The 19,432-nt window shown below is 46.9% G+C and overlaps 1 long non-coding RNA gene across 12 annotated transcripts in view; it reads right to left on the bottom strand.

Moving 5' to 3' along the window:
* Positions 1 to 19,432, bottom strand: part of LOC102158676 (uncharacterized) — a 434,799-nt gene that overhangs the window by 346,258 nt on the left and 69,109 nt on the right. Inside the window, exon 4 of one of the 12 annotated variants that reach the window (XR_014808253.1) lies at positions 11,259 to 11,381. The exons of the other annotated variants lie outside the window; for them this stretch is intronic. This is a non-coding gene — a long non-coding RNA (uncharacterized LOC102158676). The remainder of the gene's footprint in view (positions 1 to 11,258; positions 11,382 to 19,432) is intronic. 12 annotated transcript variants of the gene reach the window in all.

The following is a 19,432-nucleotide window of genomic DNA, read 5'->3' as shown; positions in this document are numbered from 1 at the left end:
AGAGGCAGGACAGCTGAGGCCTCTGGCTGCTTCTCTCATCCATCTAGACTCACTTCCATAGTGATCTTACCCAGGGCTTTAAATACGGTGCACAGGTCAGAGATTCTTACATGTTGATCTACCCCAGACCTCTCCTCAAACCCTAGAGTCACAGAAAGACAAACACTGTATGATATCACCTATATGTAGAATCTAAAATGTGGCACAAGTGTGCCTATCAACAGAACAGAAACAGAGTCACCAACATGGAGAAAAGACTTGAGGTTGCCAAAGGGATTGGGAGAGACAGTGGGATAGCCTGGACGTTTGGGGGTAGTAGATGCGAACTATTACATTTAAAAGGGAAAAGCAAAGTTCTCGCTCAGTGATAATGAACCTTGCTAGTATCCATGAGGACTCAGGTTCAATCCCTTGCCTGGATCAGCGGGTTAAGAATCTGGCATTGCCGTAGCTGTTGTGTAGGCCAGGCAGCTATAGCTCCGATTTGGCCCCTATCCTGGGAACCTCCATAGGCCACAGGTGCAGCCCTAAAAAGACAAAAAATAAAAATAAAATAATAAGCAATAAGCAATGAGGTCCTGCTATATAGTACAGGAAACTATATCCAGTCTCTTGTGATAGAACATAATGGAAGATGATATGAGAAAAAGAATGTGTGTCTATATATATACATACACACATACATACATATGTATAACTGGGTCACTTTGCTGTACAGCAGAAATTGACTCATTGTCAATGGGAACATACTTCCCCTGGTTACCCACATGACTTGCCCTCTCATTCTTTTCAGATTTCTGCTCAAATGTCACGCTGTCAGAGAGGCCTTCCCTTATCCTCCTGCACGACAGCAACCTCCCTTCTTGCACCATCACCCTCCACATTCTGCTTTATTCTCCCTCATCGTCTTACTGCCACCTGAAACAGTCATTCAGTTGTTTGTTATCTGAGAGCAAGGACTTGACACTGATCACCACTAGGTCTCCAGCATCAGAATTGTGCTTGGCCCATAGAGGGTGTTTATATATTTTGTTGAATGAATACATTGGAGGCAATCGATTACTTAATAAGTAACAGGATGTGGAGGGATGGAGTGGGATGGTGTGCGTAAATCCTCCTGCATATTGTCTGTAGGTGATCCTTCTCCCAGGGGAGCTTCCAACATGACGGCTGGTCATGGTCAGTGATGAGTCAAAAAACCACTCCAGCCCCATTATGCAAGAATGGCGAACTTGAACTTCTTCCAGTTCTTATACTAAGATTTATCTTTTTTATATTGTTTAAGCAAACCGAAAAAGTGCTATTCCTGATGGTATAGCTGCAGGAACTGAGGTTTGGAGGGGTTAGAAATGTAGATTGCACATGTATAAAAGAGCTTGTCATATACGAGGTATGTAACACCAGTGCAATGACTTCTCTGTCCAAAGGTCTGCCTCTGGCAGGCAATTGAGGACCTGTTGGCCTACTAGGCCTCATTAGACCCCAACTATCCCTACAGGCCAGATTTTAAAAGGCAAAGAAGAAGGAACTATAAGAACAGAGTGGGGTCCTCTTCCAAAAATTGGGCCTGTGAAGAAAACTGCCCTTAAAACTTTAATTCTTCCATCATAGAGGAAATTAGGTCAGCCACACATGAACCTTTCCAAAACTTCTTTAGAGAAAATCTACCAGGGAAGCACCAAAGTGGCTATGTATTTGAGCACACAGGTAAGATTTAGCCTGCGTTTCTACTTCCAAATCTTGCCAAGTTGTCCTCTGTCAGTTGAAGGAATATGGCAATAAATAGAATCAGGCCTCTCTCACTCACACACACACACACACACACACACACACACACACACGACAGAAATAACTGCAGCAACTGTGTCACTAGGTTCAGACTCACAGATACGAGGCTCCCAAGGACTTTAAAGATGTGACCCCAGGTCTCAGGTTTCCTAAGCAATTCTGAATCAGGAAGAACAAACAACTGTAAGATCAAAGGCATTGAAATGATGAGAGTGAAAGAGGAAGAGCACCATGTTGGGAGGCTAAAAGCTCAAAATAGATACTGTTATGCACAGATAGGGAAGGGTGTGTAGCATGCACGTCATGCAGTGTTTTGTATGTAAAGAGAGAGATTCTGCAAGCATGTATAATAAAACATCAAAGGACTTATCTCTGAATAGTGGGAACATTCATGGGATTTTTATCTCTTTTGTCCTTATCTTTATTTTTTTTTTCTGCAATGAACATATTTCATTTGTATAATAAGAAGGAAAAAGAAGCTATTAGCCAGAAGATAGATAGCAAGCCTCACCATTGCCCGGACAGCATGGTCCCTGGTTTCAAGCAGTCCACCAGCAAGTCCAGCCTCCCCCATGCTGGTAGAGGTTGGAGCTTGGCCTTTCTCCCAGTTTGCTGGGCTCAAAAGCGCCTGATTCCTCAACTTTAGCCCTCTTCTGACCCAAGCATATACGTCACTCATCCTAATATGCACATTTTTGCTTTGAAGAATTAGCCTTCATAAAAATAACAAAAATAATAATAAAAGAGAAATTCGCAAGTATCAGTCCCATGGGAAGGGAAATTATCAACCGAAATAATAGGTGAGATATGCACATCACAATGAAAGTGATCAACCATATGTCTCCTAATAATTTTTTTTTTTTTTTTTTTTTGCTTTTTAGGGCTGCACCAGAAGCATATGGAGTTTCCCAGGCTAGGGGTCGAATCAGAGCCACAGCTGTCAGTCTACACTGCAGCCAGAGCAACTCAGAATCCAAGCCACATCTGCGACTCACACCATAGCTCATGGCAATGCCAGAACCTTAACCCACGGGGCGAGGCCGGGGATTGAACCCGAATCCTCATGGATACTAGTAGGACTTGTTTCCACTGTGCCACATTGGGAACTCCTCTCTTAATGACTTTAATCATCGTTGTCATCATCCCCAGCGCTGGCAAGGGCACAGGGACATTGATAGCCTCCTACATTGCTGAGGATACTGTGAACATGTCCAATGTTTGGGGAAAGGCGAATTGGCAACATGAATTAAGATCCATGAAATACCCCAAGATGTTCATGACAGCAGAAACCATAAAATATGAAACCAGCATTTAAAACGACTGCCATGAAGACGGGGCAACATGCTTGTGGCATCTACAGACCAACACCACTAGTACAGGTCCATGTACTTCATGGAGAGAACAGGCTACAACATCCCCGGCAGAAACACACCAGTAAACACACACTGGATGAGAAAAAGGGGTAGAAAATGAATGTCTTTATTGAGTTTTCTAGAATGTGGGCATGCCTCTTTAAGAAATCTTTTTAGGGTGTTCCTGGGGTGGCTCGGCAGAAATGCATCTGATGAGGATCCATGAGGATGCAGGCTCGACCCCTGGCCTCGATCAGTGGGTTAAGGAGCCGTTATTGCCGTGAGCTGTGGTGGAAGTCGCAGACAAGGCTCAGATCTGGTGGTGGTGTGGCTGTGGTCGAGGCCGGCAGCTGTAGCTCTGATTCGACCCCTAGCCTGGGAACCTCCATATGCTGCGGGTGTGTCCCAAAAAAAACGGAAAAAAAAAAAGAATATGTTGTGATATTGGGCACATTAATATGTTTGATACATTAAATAAGCCAAGACTTTAACATATGCAGTACCATGCCTGGCACATTGCGAAGACTGAATGCGCGTTCCTTAGTCTTCTGGTTCTTTGACAATTTGTCCCTGCCTTGCCTCTTCATTCCTCTCCCAACACATCATTCTAGGGAATTGCTCTTTTTCTTAGGTCCTTTTAGCAACTCCCTACTTGATCTGCCTCCAGACTCTTATGTGTTACCTGTCCTGAGCACAATTTTCTAAAAACAGGCAAAAGCGAACAAAATGATGATTTATCTACATCTCGTCCCATAAACCTCCACCATCTCCTGGCTTCAGGCGACTGTTGAAACTCTTGAGTCTATCTCTTTATGCCTCATGATCAGCCCTCAGCTTCCATCTAGACCTTGCATCACCAACCCACAAAACAGTCCTTTCCACGGTGGAAAGAGGATGTCAATTGATCCCGCACACCTAAAACAAACTGGCCCCAGGCCACGTGCTGTTGACAGGCCTAGTTACACTGAATGCTTACAACCCCTTCGCAGAAGTCAGAATTATGACCATTTCACAGAAGAGGAAATCAGCTGAGATAAGGGACTTGCCCAAAGTCACACAGCTAGAAAGTTACAGAATGGAGATTTGAACCCTAACCCCAGGTCCTGCCGCAATCTGCCTTCCAATCCCCAAGTGCCTGCCTCATGAATACAGGGTGACCTTCAGAATTGCCATTCTGCAAACATAGCATGCTTCTTGCAGGACCCACTTCTGTTCTTGAATCTGGAATGGCCTATATACATCTGCACACCCCCACCCCACACACATGAGCAGGTGTGCACACACGCATGCACACACAGAGAGACGCACACTCCCCATCTAATCGTTAATCTCTCTCCCGTACACGCTTCCTCCTTCTAAGACAACTTAAATACTTCCTCTCACAATCACGAAATACCTTCTGCATTGAATGCCACCTGTTTGATAGATGGTTTACCTGCAGTCAGCTGAGTACTGAGATACAGGCCACAGGGCCAGCCAAGTGTGGTTGGCGAGGCTCCACCTGCAGAATGCTTACCATCTGGCAGCTGCAGCTCTGAAGTGCCAACTACAAAGAGGGTGAAACTCCTAGGGGAGGTGGTGGGGCGGGGGGAGAGGAGATTGGAAGGGGGTCAGAGCTACTTGGCATGAGAAAATATTTGATGCCAGTGAGAGTGTAACCTAACCAAACCTGTTATCCTAATCCTAGTTACTTCTCTCTGGGCCTCAATTCCTTTCTATATAAGATGGTATTAATGAGCTGGATGTCCTCTAAGTAACCCCCTCTTCACCCCCAACTCAGTATTGTGTCTGGCACATAGTAGGTATTCAATATATATTTGATGAGTGAATAAATAAACTCTAAGATGCACTTAACAAATTTTTTGTTAATGTTTTTTAAACTATTTTTATTCATTCATTCATTTTGGCTATACCCATGGCATGTGGAAGTTCCTGGGCCAGGGATCAAACCAGCACCACAGCAGCAAAAATGCTGGATCCTTAACCCACATCACCACCAGGAAACTCTCCAAAATTTTATTTTATATTGGAGTATAGTTGATTTACAATGTTATGTTAGTTTCAGATGTACTGCCAAGTGACTCAATTATACATGTATATATATCCATTCTTTTTCAGATTTTTTTTCCCATATAGGTTACTACAGAATATTGAGTAGAGTTTCCTGTGCTGTATAGTGGGTCCTTGTTGATTACCTAAGATGCGCTTTAAGAGAAGGTGCAGATATGTGGAATGGAGAAGAAGAGAGTTCTCAGACTAGTTTGAGGCTCTCAAGAAGAAATGATTCCTGAAGGGGGTGAACCATCACCCTTCTCCCTTTTCTCATGAGATCCAGGCCAGGTTTTCTCTGAGACTCTGACCATTCTTAGGCAGGGAGTGTTTAATTATTTCTCTGCGTCTGTACCCCAGCTGGAGAGAGTTAATAAACCAGCCAGGTCTTTATCTTAACAAGGAGTCTTAGGATCAAATTCTCCCCTCATTAAAGGCCCAGAAATCTCCCTGACAGCAGTGGCAGTTGTGCAGTCAGCCTGAACATGGAATTTAGTTTCTTAGTGAATTTCTCCATGGGCCTTTCCAGGTGGGACAATCTGGGAGGGAAGGAGGAAGGAAGGAAAAAAAGGAAGGGGGGAAAGGAAAGGGAGGCAGGAAGGAAGGGAGGGAGGGAGGAAGGAAGGAAGAGAGGATGGAAGGGAGAGAAGGAGGAAGGAAGGAAGGAAGGAATGGAGAGAGGGAGGAAGGAAGAGGGGAAGGGAGGGAGGAAAGAAGGAAGGGAGGAAGGAAAGGAGGGAGGGAGGAAGGAAGAGAGGATGGAAGGGAGAGAAGGAGGAAGGAAGGAAGGAAGGAAGGAAGGAAGGAAGGAAGGGAGGAAGGAAGGAAGAAAGGAATGGAGAGAGGGAGGAAGGAAGAGAGGAAGGGAGGGAAGGAAGGAGGGAAGGAAGGGAGAGAGGAATGAAGGAAGGAAGAGGGGAAGGGAGGGAGGAAAGAAGGAAGGGAGGAAGGAAGGGAGGAAGGAAGCAAGGGAGAACAGGAGGGAGGCGGGAGAGAGGGAAAGAGGGGGGGAAAACAAAGCCTTTGTTAGAACCCAGACACAGAACCAAGGCAAGAAGGAGCTTCCTGAGATGGGTGTGTTGTCGGGGCGGGAATGGCATAAAGCCAGAGCTGGACCCTCACACACACACACGCACACACACACACCCACAAGCATTATCATCTGAATGTGGACTGGCCAACCTGAGGTCCCAGCCAGTAAAAGTTGAAAGCCATTCTCCTTATTTCCAAGCCTGAGTTCTTTCCTTCAACTCCAGAAGTTTCCCCAAATAAACTTCAGAATGTAGCGGTCACCAGCGACAATTTTATATGACCATTTCTAACAGATTTGGAGCCAAACCTTTCTTTCCTCTTTAAGATAATGCCACATATAACTATACATTTATACATTCATGACTATATATAGGGAGAGATTTAAATGTGCACATAAAATCATATCTGTTTTTCTGCACTATTTCCCAGTATGTTCATATGTATATGTGTCTGTGGAGTCCGACGCAGAACCATGAGACCTGAGTTTGAATCCTGCCTGGATCACGTACTATCTGTGTGACACTAAACAAATTTCTTAATGTCCATGAGACTTTATTTCCTCATCTATCCAGTAGAAATAATAACAAAGCTTATCTCACAGGATGGTCAAAAGGGTTAATACAAGAATACATAAGCCAATCAAAAAGACAAATACTGGGAGTTTCCAGGTGACACAGCAGGTTAAGGACCTGGCGTCATGGCTGCTATGGCTCGGGTTTGAACCGTGGTCCCAGAACTCCCACATGCCGCAGGTGTGGCCGAAAGAAAAAAAAGAAAAAAGACATATACTGTGTGATTCCACTGATGGAGTTACCTGGAGTATTCAGACTCATAGAAGGTAGCATGGTGGTTGCCAGGGGCTGGGAGGAGGGGGAGACGGGGAGGTGTTTAATGAGTTATCGAGTTTCACTTTTGCAAGGTGAAAAAGTTCTGGAGATGAGTTACAAAACAAGGTGACAATGTTTAACACAACTGAACTGTGCCCTTTGAAAAGGTTAAGAGGGTAAATTTTATGTTCTGTATTTTCACCACAATTGAAAAAACAAGTGCAAATAAGAGAACACACGTGGAAGGGCCCTGCACAGCCTTGCAGGTTTATCACACTCACAAGCACGCACACCCTCAGGTGTGCTTTTTAGTGGGGGCACTGACAAGGCAGCACACTGGAACCCTATTTTCGGAAACCGGTCTACCAATAAATCAACAATCCCCTGGTTAATTTGCCTCATTTGATAAGCACAACTGGTCACATGCCAGCAGGTAGGGAGAAGGGAGAAGGTAGCCCAGGGACAGAGAGGTGGGAGAAACATTGGGAACCTTCTCAAGAGTTGAGGCTAACGCTTTATTTTTTTCTTTTCCAACTATGGCCCTGTGTCTTGTGGGCATGCCTGTGTTCATACACAGCGGCCATTTATTTAGTGTCTCCTGAAGGCCAAGTACCTTAAATATTTAATCCCACTGCACACTCCAATTCACCCATTGCCAGATAAGGTAGCAGTTATCTCCATCGGACAGACGAGGACTGAGGCTCAGAGTCAGGTGATTTACCCAAGGTCACGAGACTAATTGGTGCCGCTTAATTTCGGACGTGAATTTCCGAAGTCCATTTCCTCTCTGTTATGACAAACACCCCCCTTCCTTATGATGCTAACTCAGCACAGAGCTGGATGCCCTGTCAGCGCTGGAAAGTAAGTGTGCCCTTGGGATGAATTCAGGCCTTTAGACCGCAAGGAAGATACACACCCTGGCATTTGTGTGACTAGAGTGCGTCAGGGGGCAGACCAGGTGGCCATTGGGGGTGGGCAATTCTGTGTATTAGTTCTAGCTTGTGGGGTTCACAGGGGCCCCACGGGACTTCCCTCTGGGGGAGAATACAAGGTTGATGTGTTCTCGGGCACAAGTTAACCCACAGGGAACTAGAATTCAGGGTTGAGAGGGAGCCCCAATAGTGGCAGGATAAATGAAACAGATTATCAGCATCAAAGGGCAAGGCAAGTACAAAAATTAAAGCAGGAGCAATGAACTTGAAAGCAACATGGACCAAATGCATTATGAAAAAGAACACAGAATGGGCCCTCCCACCGCATCCCAGAAACTTTCCATGAGGAGGATGCAAGCAGTGAGTTCAGCCTCCAAGCCGCGCTTGGGACGTGACTGGGCTTAGAGAGACTGCAGGGGAAACACTTGGCATGTTTCTAAAATGTGCTTTTAATTATTGAGGGTGCCACGTGCACCAGCCTCTGAGCCAGAGCTCAGAGATGGTTGCCTGACTCCACGGGTATTGTCACGTGACATAATTCCATCATGTGGAATTATTGGACCTTACAAGGGAAATAAGGTTTTGGTCTTCCCCTCACCTTCCCTGGAAACTACTGGCAGAAAGAGAGCCACATGGGGGCAGTTCCTGTCATGGCTCAGTGGTAATGAACGTGACTAGTGTCCATGAGGACACAGGTTTGATCCCTGGCCTCGCTCCATGGATTAAGGATTCAGCGTTGCTGTGAGCTGCAGTGTAGGTCACAGACACGGCTTGAATTGGTGTTGCTATGGCTGTGGTGTAGGCCAGGGTCTACAGCTCCGATCCAACCCCTAGCCTGGGAATTTCAATATGCCACAGGTCTGGCCAAAAAAATAAAATAAAATATTACAAATAATAAATAAATAAACAAACCAGCAGTTTGGTTTAATAAAGAAGAAAGAGGACCAAAGAGGTGCTCAGTTGCACAGAGGAATTCTCTCTTTCCTCTGACTGCTCCAGGTGAGACACAACAGTGTCTCAGAGTCAGCAGTGGCAGCAGTTTTACAAAGATGCCCACCCAGATACCTGTACACAAGAAACCCCGTGGAGGCTTTGAGAATGATTTGGTTTACATACGTTTGGGATACAAACCAGTATTCAGAACCCTACTTACTCAGATGCATAAAGAGAGAATGCCTTGGGGATTCCCATCGTGGCGCAGTGGTTAACGAATCCCACTAGGAACCATGAGGTTGTGGGTTCAATCCCTGGCCTTGCTCAGTGTGTTAAGGATTCGGCGTTGCTGTGAGCTGCAGTGTAGGTCACAGACACAGCTCGGATCTGGTGTTGCTATGGCTCTGACGTAGGCCAGTGGCTATAGCTCCGATTCGACCCCTAGCCTGGGCACCTCCATATGCTGTAGGAGTGGCCCTTGAAAAGGCAAAAAGACAAAAAAAAAGAGAGAGAGAGAGAATGCCTTTATCACCATAAGTTTATTCCTTTCATGTTTATTCAACAGTGGGCCTTCTGCCTCTCCCCACCCACCCTCTACCAAACTTCGTAGGAGCTCCGTTTAGAGTCATGACCCTGCAACCTACAACAGTCGCTTAGTTACTTTCTGCAAGGTGCTGGGCATGTAATGGCCGTTTTTACTCATTTTTCTTTTCTTATTCTTGATGACTGCTATGCTTATTCCCATTTCATACACAAGGACACAGAAGACCCAAGAGATCAAGTGACTTCCAGGTCACACAGTGATGAAGTGAAAGATCAAGCTGTTTGGGCCCTGAGGCCTTCACTCTACCCACTGCAGGGGACACAGACAGCAGAGCTTCCCCCTGGGCGGTGTCGTCCTCTTGTTCTACCATAGAAGTGGTGTGAAGCGGGGTCCACCCCTCCCTGCAGGCACCCAGCTCCTCTTGCCAGAGGCTCCAGGCCCACACAGCCGTCTGCACAGCCGGCTCTGACTTCCCCAGTCAGCACCCCAGGGGAAGTCCACTTGTGGTGGACCAGCAGGTCTCTCCACTCCACAGAGAACTTGCCAAGTTCTCCACCAGCCAGGCTCCGGGAGGCAGGCCTCCTACGTTCCCATTGCATAAGTGTTACTCCAGCCAGTTCCTGGAATCGGAAATATGGCAGACCATTCACCTGAGGGAGAGCCGATGCCCAGGAGGGCTGCATGTTTGCTTAGCTGTGCCCTCAAGGCCCTTTCCAGGGGACCAGCTTGTGAAAAGCGTCGTCTAGCAAGGCCCATTTCTTAAGGCAAAGTGGCTTTAGTTTCTCTGTTCGGTTTCCCAACACACTTTCTCCCAGTGATCTCTCAGACCCACCTCAGCCGCCTCTGCCCTGGGTCAGACCCCTCGTGGCTGAGTGCAATTACTCCACGACCTCCTTGCTGGGCTTCCAGGCTTCCTGCCTCCAGCTCTACGCCAGCCTCAACATCGCACCAGGACTCTTGTTCCAAATGCCAATCTTATCGCATTAGGCCCCAGCATAAAATCTATCCATGGCTCACCTGTGTCTAAAAATTGAATACTTCTCAGAGTTCCCATTGTAGCACAGCAGGTTAGGAACCTGACTAGCATCCATGAGGATGCGGGTTCCATCTCTTGCCTTGCTCGGTAGGCAGGTTAAGGATCCAGTGTTGCCAATGAGCACTCGTGTAGGTGCTTGGACCTGGTGTTGCTGTGGTTGCGGTATAGGCTGGAAACCCTAGCCTGGGAACTTCCATATGCCACAGGTGTGACCCAAAAAGGCAACAAATAAATATATACATACATATATACATACATACATGCATACTTCTCCACTGTGCAAATTATCTACAATGAAAATATACTATTAGAATAATTTGAAAGAAACTATTTTAAGATCTGCTTCCACCCCTAGACCGCAAGTTTCTTGAAGTACGCAGAATGTCTTTTTTTTGTCTCGAGGACACAGTTCAGTGCCCTGTCGATGGCAGGGAAGAGGGCAAGACATGCAGATAGTCAGTGTCATTTGACTGGGTTGATTAAATCCCAGCCCAAACAATTTAGCCAGTATGTGCAGCCTTATCAGAGATAAAGAAACAATTGCCCTTATAGTGTTTGATTCTGAGACCCTCTTTCTCCATCTGTAGTAGACGAGAACTCCCGCTGGGGACCCATTTGTCCGAACCTCCACTGTACTGGTGCAGACGATGCTCTTCAAGCTGCTGAGGGGCCCTGATTTCGATGAGCCCCCAGGACAGAACCAGGGAAGTGAGGAGGAGTTAGCGGGAGGACCGTCTCCACCCCATGCGCTCTCATCCCATCTACCTGAAACTCCAGTCCTAGCCTTTCCGGCAGCTCGTGTCTCGGGGGTCAGATCTAGGCTCTGCTCGGAAGCCGCTCCGTGCCACGTAGCAAACCACTTCCCTTCTGGAGATGCCGTGTTTGCACCTGTTCATGAGTGAGTTGCGAAAACTAAATAAAATCACACACACACACACACACACACACACACACACACACACACACACACATGCGTTTTGTATATTGGCCGATGAATTCAAAGAGCACAGACAACCACTGAGATTTTTAACGTTGCTTATGTCCACAGCTGTCTCTCCTGCGCAATCAGGCACTTGAACTGGAGAGGTTGTGTCGCTCTCTTCCTCCCTCCAAGTTCCTAGAAGAGGCTCTTGAACTGATTGGGTATTTAGCCAATGCCTCGGGGAAGGAATGGACCTAAGGCCTGGATGTGTCGGCACCAATGACCTCTAGTGAGAACAAGGCTAAGGCTACGGGCACAGGGTAGGCCCTGACTGGGGCCTGAGAAAGCAGGCTGCCAGGGGAAGCCGGCAGGCCGTCCATCTTCCAGGCGGCTTCCAGGGAAACATTTTATTCACTTTCTGACTGAATTTGCCCACATTTGGGATTTATCTTACAGTTCCAACAGGCTCAGGAACTTGGTTCTGTGGGCCCCCCAAGAGCTGATCCTTCCCTCCCGACGCCAGCAACGAGTGTCCTGGAAGCCGGCTTGCTCATGTACAGAGGGCAAGGAGGCACCATCACGTGGGCATGAAATCCACGCCGTGGCACAGGCAAGGGCCTTCTCTCCCTGGGGACTTCAGGGCTGGGGGATGTCAGGTCACTCTCTGAGGGTTGCTGGGGGAGCTAGGGATCAGGGCAGAAAAATTAGATGAATAAACTGTCTCACAGCACCCAATTAAGATAGCCTCATGTGATTCCCCGCACACAGCCTGGACAGAGTGCCCAAATTTCCCTGAGTGACTCTGCTTTCCTTTCTTCTTCGAATAGATTTGAGATCTACAGTCGGATTAAGATCAGCTGACTCTCACAGTCCTGGGAGCCATCCTGTCTCCTCGCTAATCCTCTGCGCCTCTCTTAAACTTTAACTCTCAAAGGATAATCTTATTTCCATATGTCTGAGTTCTCCCAGGAAGTTCCTATGTGCTGGCAACGGTGGTTTTCCTTAAGAACAGCCTGGTAGAGTGGAATGAACATCAAATCTACAGTCAAGAGAGGAGGATTAGGAACAAGTTGAGACACTTGGATGAAATGAACCCTACCTCATCATCTGCTAGGTGGAAAGGAAATACTAATAACTCCTCCTCTAGGGTAGTGGTAAGGGTCAAATGAGGTCAAGGATGCTATCAACCCTGTACAACTTGCTAGTCATTCTTCCTTTCTTTTTTTTTTTTTATGGCTGTACCTGCTTTTGGAGGTTCCCAGGCTAGGGGTCACATCAGAGCTGCAGCTACAGCCTAGCCCACAGCCACAGCAACACGGGATCCAAGCTATATCTGTGACCTACAGCGCAGTTTGTGGCAATGCTGGATCTTTAACCCACCGAGCAAGGCCAGGGATTGAACCAGCATCTTCGCAGGGACAACATCAGGTCCTTAACCCACTGAGCCACAATGGGAACTCCTAGTCATTATTTATGTTCTTTTTACATAAAGTCTGAGAATAAGAAAGATACAACTTGACTCACATTCAGCCAGTCTATAACTGACATGAATAGAAACACGACTCATCAAATCTGAGGCAGGGTTTGACATTCAGCCACTGAGTAGCTGTCTTCTCTCCCAGACTATGCATGTCTCTTCTGCATCTGAAATATTGGTCCCAGACAGCCCTAAAGGATATGTCAGCAGAAGCATCCAATTGGATATATTCCCTGCAGAGATGTCTGGGGAGAGGTTTGATGTTTTTGCCCCATCTTGCATATAACTGGAAGTCCCAATGCTATGAAAGCCAAGAATTGGGTGGAGATTCATCCAGAAAATAGCCAGACTTTTTGGATACCAGAAGGAGTTCACTTGGGAGTTGGATTGATTCAGCTGTCAAGTAGTAGTAGACACAAGGATTCTTTTTTAATGAGAGCCAATCGGCCCAGCCCTTATAGAGTATGAACAGCATGAACAGTATTTGGCAGATAAATCCACCTACTGCAGGGTCATCCATCCAGGACTGGTTCAGATGTGGCCCATGTAGCTGGGAGGCCCTCCTAGCTCTTTCATTCTATTCCCAGCAATGACTTTCATGTCTCAAGACTTCCTAACACCCATCCTTTATTTCGGCATGATATATATTCTGACTGTAATCCCCTCAGGTCATGACCATTTCCTAGCCACCCCCCTTTTGGGTCTACTGTTATCTGTCAACGATTGGCAGGAAGGGGAAGGGACACAAGTGCCTTATCTATAAATGCCTGGCATCTAGCCTGGTATCTCGCAGTAGCTCTTTGAGTGTTAGGTGGATGAGTGAATGAATGAGTCAGTGAATGAGTAAACGGATGAATAAACCGATGAATTAGTGAATGAGTAAGTAAATGAGTAAATTAATAAATGCAAGCCTGTGTTTTCCTTCCTTAACTATGAGCTGGTTGATCTCCTTGATTTATTGTAGGATGGCCCAGTCTGCATGGGTTTCACAACACAGCAGAAGAACAGATCAATAAAACCAGGGGAATCAAAATGAGTTTCAAATTTATTGGGCTTAATTCCCAACTGCCCAGCCATAACAAGGAGAACCTAGACCCAGTGCTAAGAGCTAGGTGTTTAGATGGGGTATGAACTCTGAACAAACGGGTAATCTGTTTGTTAAGGTAATGGGTTGCTTTTTAAAATTTCGGGTTGTGTCTCTATAGTGAATGGCTTAGATTTTTATGTCAGAACAGGGTCCACAGAGACAAGAACTGATGCTTTTCCAGAGCTCAGAAGTGTGTCCTTTTCTTTCAGTTGCTATATAATATAAACCTCATTCTCCTCCATATTGCTACTGAGGAAGCTGAGTCTCCAAGAGGTGAGGTGACCTGCCCAGAATCACATCGCTAGTCCACAGATCTAGGATTCAAAGCCAGGCCAGTCTGAAGCTAAGTCCACGTTTTCCCGCCCACTACTACAGGCGCTAGATCAGCGGTTCTCACACTTGAGAGTAACTAGAGAGATTAACACAACTCAGATTGCTTCACCTCCAGATTTCCATCAGTCTGGGATGGCACCTAAGAATCTGCATTTCTAACACGTCTCCCCGTGAAGATGCTGACATGGGTCCAGAGATTGCACTTTGAGAAACATTTGACTAGACTATCAGAAAGGACTCAACTGTAGGTAGTAGAAACCAACTGGAGGTAGTTTGAGCAAAAAAGGAGCCTTTTGTTACACAGATATAGGGCCATGTCCTTTCACCCAATGGAAGGAACACAGTTGGGTCTCAAATAGGTCTGGAACCAGAGACAAGCCTCTATTTCCAGCTTTCACTTTGGCTTCTCTTTGAAATATGCTTTGTTTTCCTTCCATTTACACTAGCTTCTGCATCTGCCCCTCTGTCCAGCAATACACCACCAGGCTGGCAGCATCTGCCAAGGTTAGGCCGTGAAGAGCCTGCAGCCCAAAGAAGGACTGAATCTCACACTATACCAGACCCCAAATCCCAAGACTTGCTTGAATGGGAGACACATTCCTGGTCTAATCATCTATGACCACAGACAATGTTGTGGACGGCATTGTACAAAGTGGCTACGACAGCCCCATCACCATAACCTTGAACTATAGATTGATAGAGAAGGGTAGTTTGCACAGAAAGGAATGACCAGTAACCACCAGAGCTGAAGTGCAAGAAATGTGCATGCATGTCTTACCTTCCAGGTAGGTAAGATGTGAGAAAGCCATACTAAGCCAGCCTGGTGACCAGAGGGCAAACGATGGTTGGGGAACTTTTCAGAACACGTGGCTGATGGCCTTCAGAAACAATATGTTTCCCTTGTAAACCAACCACATGTCAATAAAATTTTAAAAAAGAAAATAAAGAAATATTTTTCCCTTGGACTAGAGGAGATGCAGTAAACAGTAAATCCATCTGGTGTGCAAATTCTCTTAAACAAGTCTACACAGACAATTCCTAGGGCTAAATAGAGCCAGTTCTGTTTTTTTAGAAGGAGAACAATGGAATGTGGAATTTCAGACCAGTGCAGCTGGCAAAGCTGGGTCAGGGGAAAGGCTCAGATTAGATTCATTAATGTTTTGCAAACCCACCCCGTCCCCACCCCGCTACATCCCTTGCCTATCTTCACCCCTACGAGGGGAAAGCCTCAGATGGCTAAAGAAAGAATTTGAAGAAAACTGGGTCAGATGCTCAGCGAGGTCTACAGGCACCGGCGGAGGCCTGGGGCTGTGTGTCAGAGACGGATGCCCTTCCACCAGGCCCTGTGCCGCTGAGCGAGGCTCCCTGTCCTGGCAGCCCCTCTGAGTCCCAGGTTTGCTTGCTGGGAGTTCCAGCGATAGGATCTGAAGAGGAAAAGGTACTAGTAGGAGGCACGATGGAAAGAGCATTGAATGTATGGTTGTGCATTGGCAGCGTCAACACAGGACAAACTGTGAGATGAGCCCAAGCCAGCCAGTTACATGCTCCGCCCTTCCTCCTCTTTAACGGATACTGGGGACCACAGTCACACATGACCCTTCTGATTCCCTAGGCTGCTATAACTTGCAAATGTGATGGGCTGAGATATCGTACGTGATGTTTTTGTGTAAATTAGAAAAGTCGCCACTCCCTCCATGTCAGAGCATAGGGGTTTAGCAAGCTGAGTTTGGGCTGCATTTCACCCCCTCAGCCAGGCGAGCTTGCACAGGGAATGCCTTTTCCATCCTCACAGTGGCGCTGCAACACGGTGTCCCCTTTGAGAATGAGGTAAATCCTAACCAAGTATAGAGGCCTCGGGGTTGGGGGGGGGTCCTCAATCAGCCTTGGTAAAGGGAGGAGACGAGGGGAGCCATTCCCTCTATCATCCGCCTTCAAATTAAAACAGTCAGCCAGAATGACCTTGCACTAAGGGCAGAAGGCAGGGGACGGGGTCATGAAAATGCTCACGGTGACATACTGAGCTGGAAACCTCACCATCAAGAAAAATGACAGTTTTTAGACACTTCAGGCTAAATTTGAATTTACATATTTTCACCAAACTCCCTCCAGCTCTCCTTTCCTGTATGTGGCTCCTGCCATTGCAGTTCCTTCCACGACTATGTCGATGTAATCTGAGCAGAGGTTGTGTCTAAAATTCTGTAAGAGCCACTGGAGTTCTCAGCCACTGGAGTTCGTTGCCATAAGTGAGGGTTAACCCTTCTTGGCTCTGTTTTCCTGCTTTGTGCTCGACACCTATTTTTATGTGATGACTTGTTTTGTTTCTGTCTTTGTCTAAAACTCTCTTGGGGCTAGATTCCTATTCCAATGTATGTTTGGATTCAAAGCTCTGCATAGGTGTCACAGAGCCACAGAGTTGGAAACTGTAGGACCTAGAAGCACAAAAGGGGTGCACAACAGTCTTGTTCTTTGTCCACTGAATTCTGATTTACTTCTCATCTCTTCTTCCAACCTCACTCCACCTTGCTCCTGAGGCTCCTACATTCTGACTTCATGGCCCATTTTTCCATTTATATCTTCACCTTGCCTAATGAACTTGACCCTTCACACCCTCCCCCAGCTATAGATATTAAGACCACCTCCCAGCTAGCAGCACCCTGGAACCGTATGGGGTTCACTCTGGGTTTGGCCTCCCATAGTCACCAGCCTCCCACCTCTTGAATTATGGGGCTGGCAGGGCCACCTAAACTCAGGAAGAGGAAAGGAGTAAAGACAGCTGAGAAGAAAGCTCGGGGAAATTTGCAAGGAACATCAAGGTTCCTCTCCTTTAAGAGGGGAGAACCGCCCCCCCAAACACACTGCCTGCCACTTGGAAGAAAGGCACCATGGACCTCCTACAAATGGAATCTGAAACCCAGACTAGTAGACTAAGGGGGAAGACTCCAGCAATGCCAAATGAGAGTTTCTGGGAGTTCAGGAGAGCTGTAACTGCATTTCATAAGCTAGCCAATGAAAACGCAATATAGGTTCTGGTTTAATTTGATTGTCAGTTAATGCTTCTGGGATTCTACCACCTATACCTACATACTTTCTGAAATTCTTGAATGTTTCTGAAATCTGGGAGTCTCCCGGCTTCCAGACTTGTTCCACTCAAATATACCCTCGAAAGCAGCCAGAGACTTTGCCATCTGCCGTCCAGGAGGCCGTCAGCAGTTCCCCACCCCCACCACTGAAGCGCAGCGTGACCTGAGTCAGGACACAGGGCCCTGTAGGAACAGGCCTGCCTGCTTCCGTGATTAGCTATCTGTCTGCATCACAAAGGTCTTTTGAGGGCGATCCCATGTCTTCCTCATGCTTTATCTCCATCACCAAGCGGCGCACACAACACCTCGTACTAGATTGTCTCCATGGACTGATTGATTAATATCATGGACAAACTGCTCCTAATTGGCATCTAATCCTGTTTCTATAACTTCACATCTTCCTATGAAGGAAAAAATTAAGGGACTTCTCTGTGTTTTCTGGTGCTGAACCTCAGTGGCCTTGGACTTGCCAAAGCACCCATGGGCCGGAGGGATTGTGTGGCCTGCCCCCCCACCCCAGTCACTGTCTGCAAGACTGAGGTCCTTGAACACAAAGCCTGCCCTGGTCGGAAAAGTGGAAACAACTAGTAACCAATAGAGCTTGCAGCCAAGGAGATATTTTTCTTGTCTGAACCCACACACCCAGACAGCCCCGAGGGATCCTGAGGGCAAGTGAGCGTCCGCATCCACAGGAACTTGACGCCCCACGGAGGCCACCCTAGCACCAATCCCACCCTGACTTACTCCCCAAAGCCCAGCAGTCTGATGCCCACTTCCTCTCCCACGTTCTACAACCCTGAGGTCTCCCGGAGCCCGGTTTAGCTCCTGTTCCCACTTGACTTCATCCCAGCATGCCTCATGGAAAGGTTTTCTACTTCTAAGTTTTCTCCTAAGAACAAGGGGACCCTGTGCCGTCCAGAAAACCCAGGATCCTCTTTTTTTTTTTTTTTTTTTTTTTTTTTTTGCTTCTTAAGGCCGCACCCACAGCATATGGAGTTTCCCAGGCTAGTGGTCTAATTATCTGAGCCATAGCCAATGGCCTACACCACAGCCACAGCAGCTTGGGATCTGAGCCACATCTGTGACCTACGCCACAGCTTTGTGGCAACACCAGATGCTTAACCTGCTGAGCAAGGCCAGGGATCGAACCGGCATCCTCATGGATACTAGCAGGTTTTTAACCCATTGAGCCACAACAGGAGCTCCAGGGACCCTTGTGTGCACTCAGAGGTTTCAGTCCAAGACTTCTCTTGGAGTTCCCATCGTGGCACAGCGGAAACAAATCCAACTAGGAACCACGAGGTTGTGGGTTCGATCCTTGGCCTCACCTAGTGGGTTAAGGATCTGGCGTTTCCATGAGCTGTGGTGTAGGTCACAGACGCAGCTCGGATCTGGCATTGCTGTGGCTCTGGTTTAGGCCAGAAGCAACAGTTCCCATTAGACCCCTAGCCTGGGAACCTCCATATGCCACGGGTGCCACCCTAAGAACACACACACACAAAAAGACTTCTCTTAATGGATTTCGGCAGTTAGAAGCCCTGGTGGCACGGCTTCCCACTGTATACCCTCCTTAAATTTCCAAGGCTCAAAACAGTCCAGAAATGGAGGCATGAAGCAAAGGTCAGAACCACCCCCAGGACAAGCAGTCACTTGTCTTCTTAACCCAATGACATTTCTGCTAACTTGGGACCCTTTGTAAAAGAAAACTTCTCTGGAAGACAGCTGAAGTGAGGGTGTTAGGGAGAGACAGTGTATATCATAGAAAGAGCAAGAACTATGAAAAAGATCCAGGTTTAAGTCCTTGCAACTGGCTATAGGATTTCCGACACGTGGTTGAAATTTTCTGAGCCTCTTTTGCCTAGAGTCAATGCAATCAGGAAAAACATGAATCTGCCACATATACAGCTAGTAGAGAACTAGGAAAGGAATGCTTTTCCAAGAGCTGGGTTCTTCATCCATAAAAATCAGAACCAAAACACCCCCCCCCTTTAATCTTCTCAGCAACCTCCTAAAGCTCAGAGAGGTCCAACAGCTTACCAA

The sequence above is a fragment of the Sus scrofa genome, chromosome 6, assembly GCF_054392235.1.
Source record: "Sus scrofa isolate SSC_HxYL_T2T_F1_AM1 chromosome 6, Sscrofa_HxYL_maternal_Yorkshire_Landrace_v2.0, whole genome shotgun sequence".
In the NCBI taxonomy this organism is placed as follows: domain Eukaryota; kingdom Metazoa; phylum Chordata; class Mammalia; order Artiodactyla; family Suidae; genus Sus; species Sus scrofa.
The sequence above is the reverse complement of the archived record's forward strand: the minus strand, read 5'-3'. Positions and strand labels throughout refer to the sequence as shown.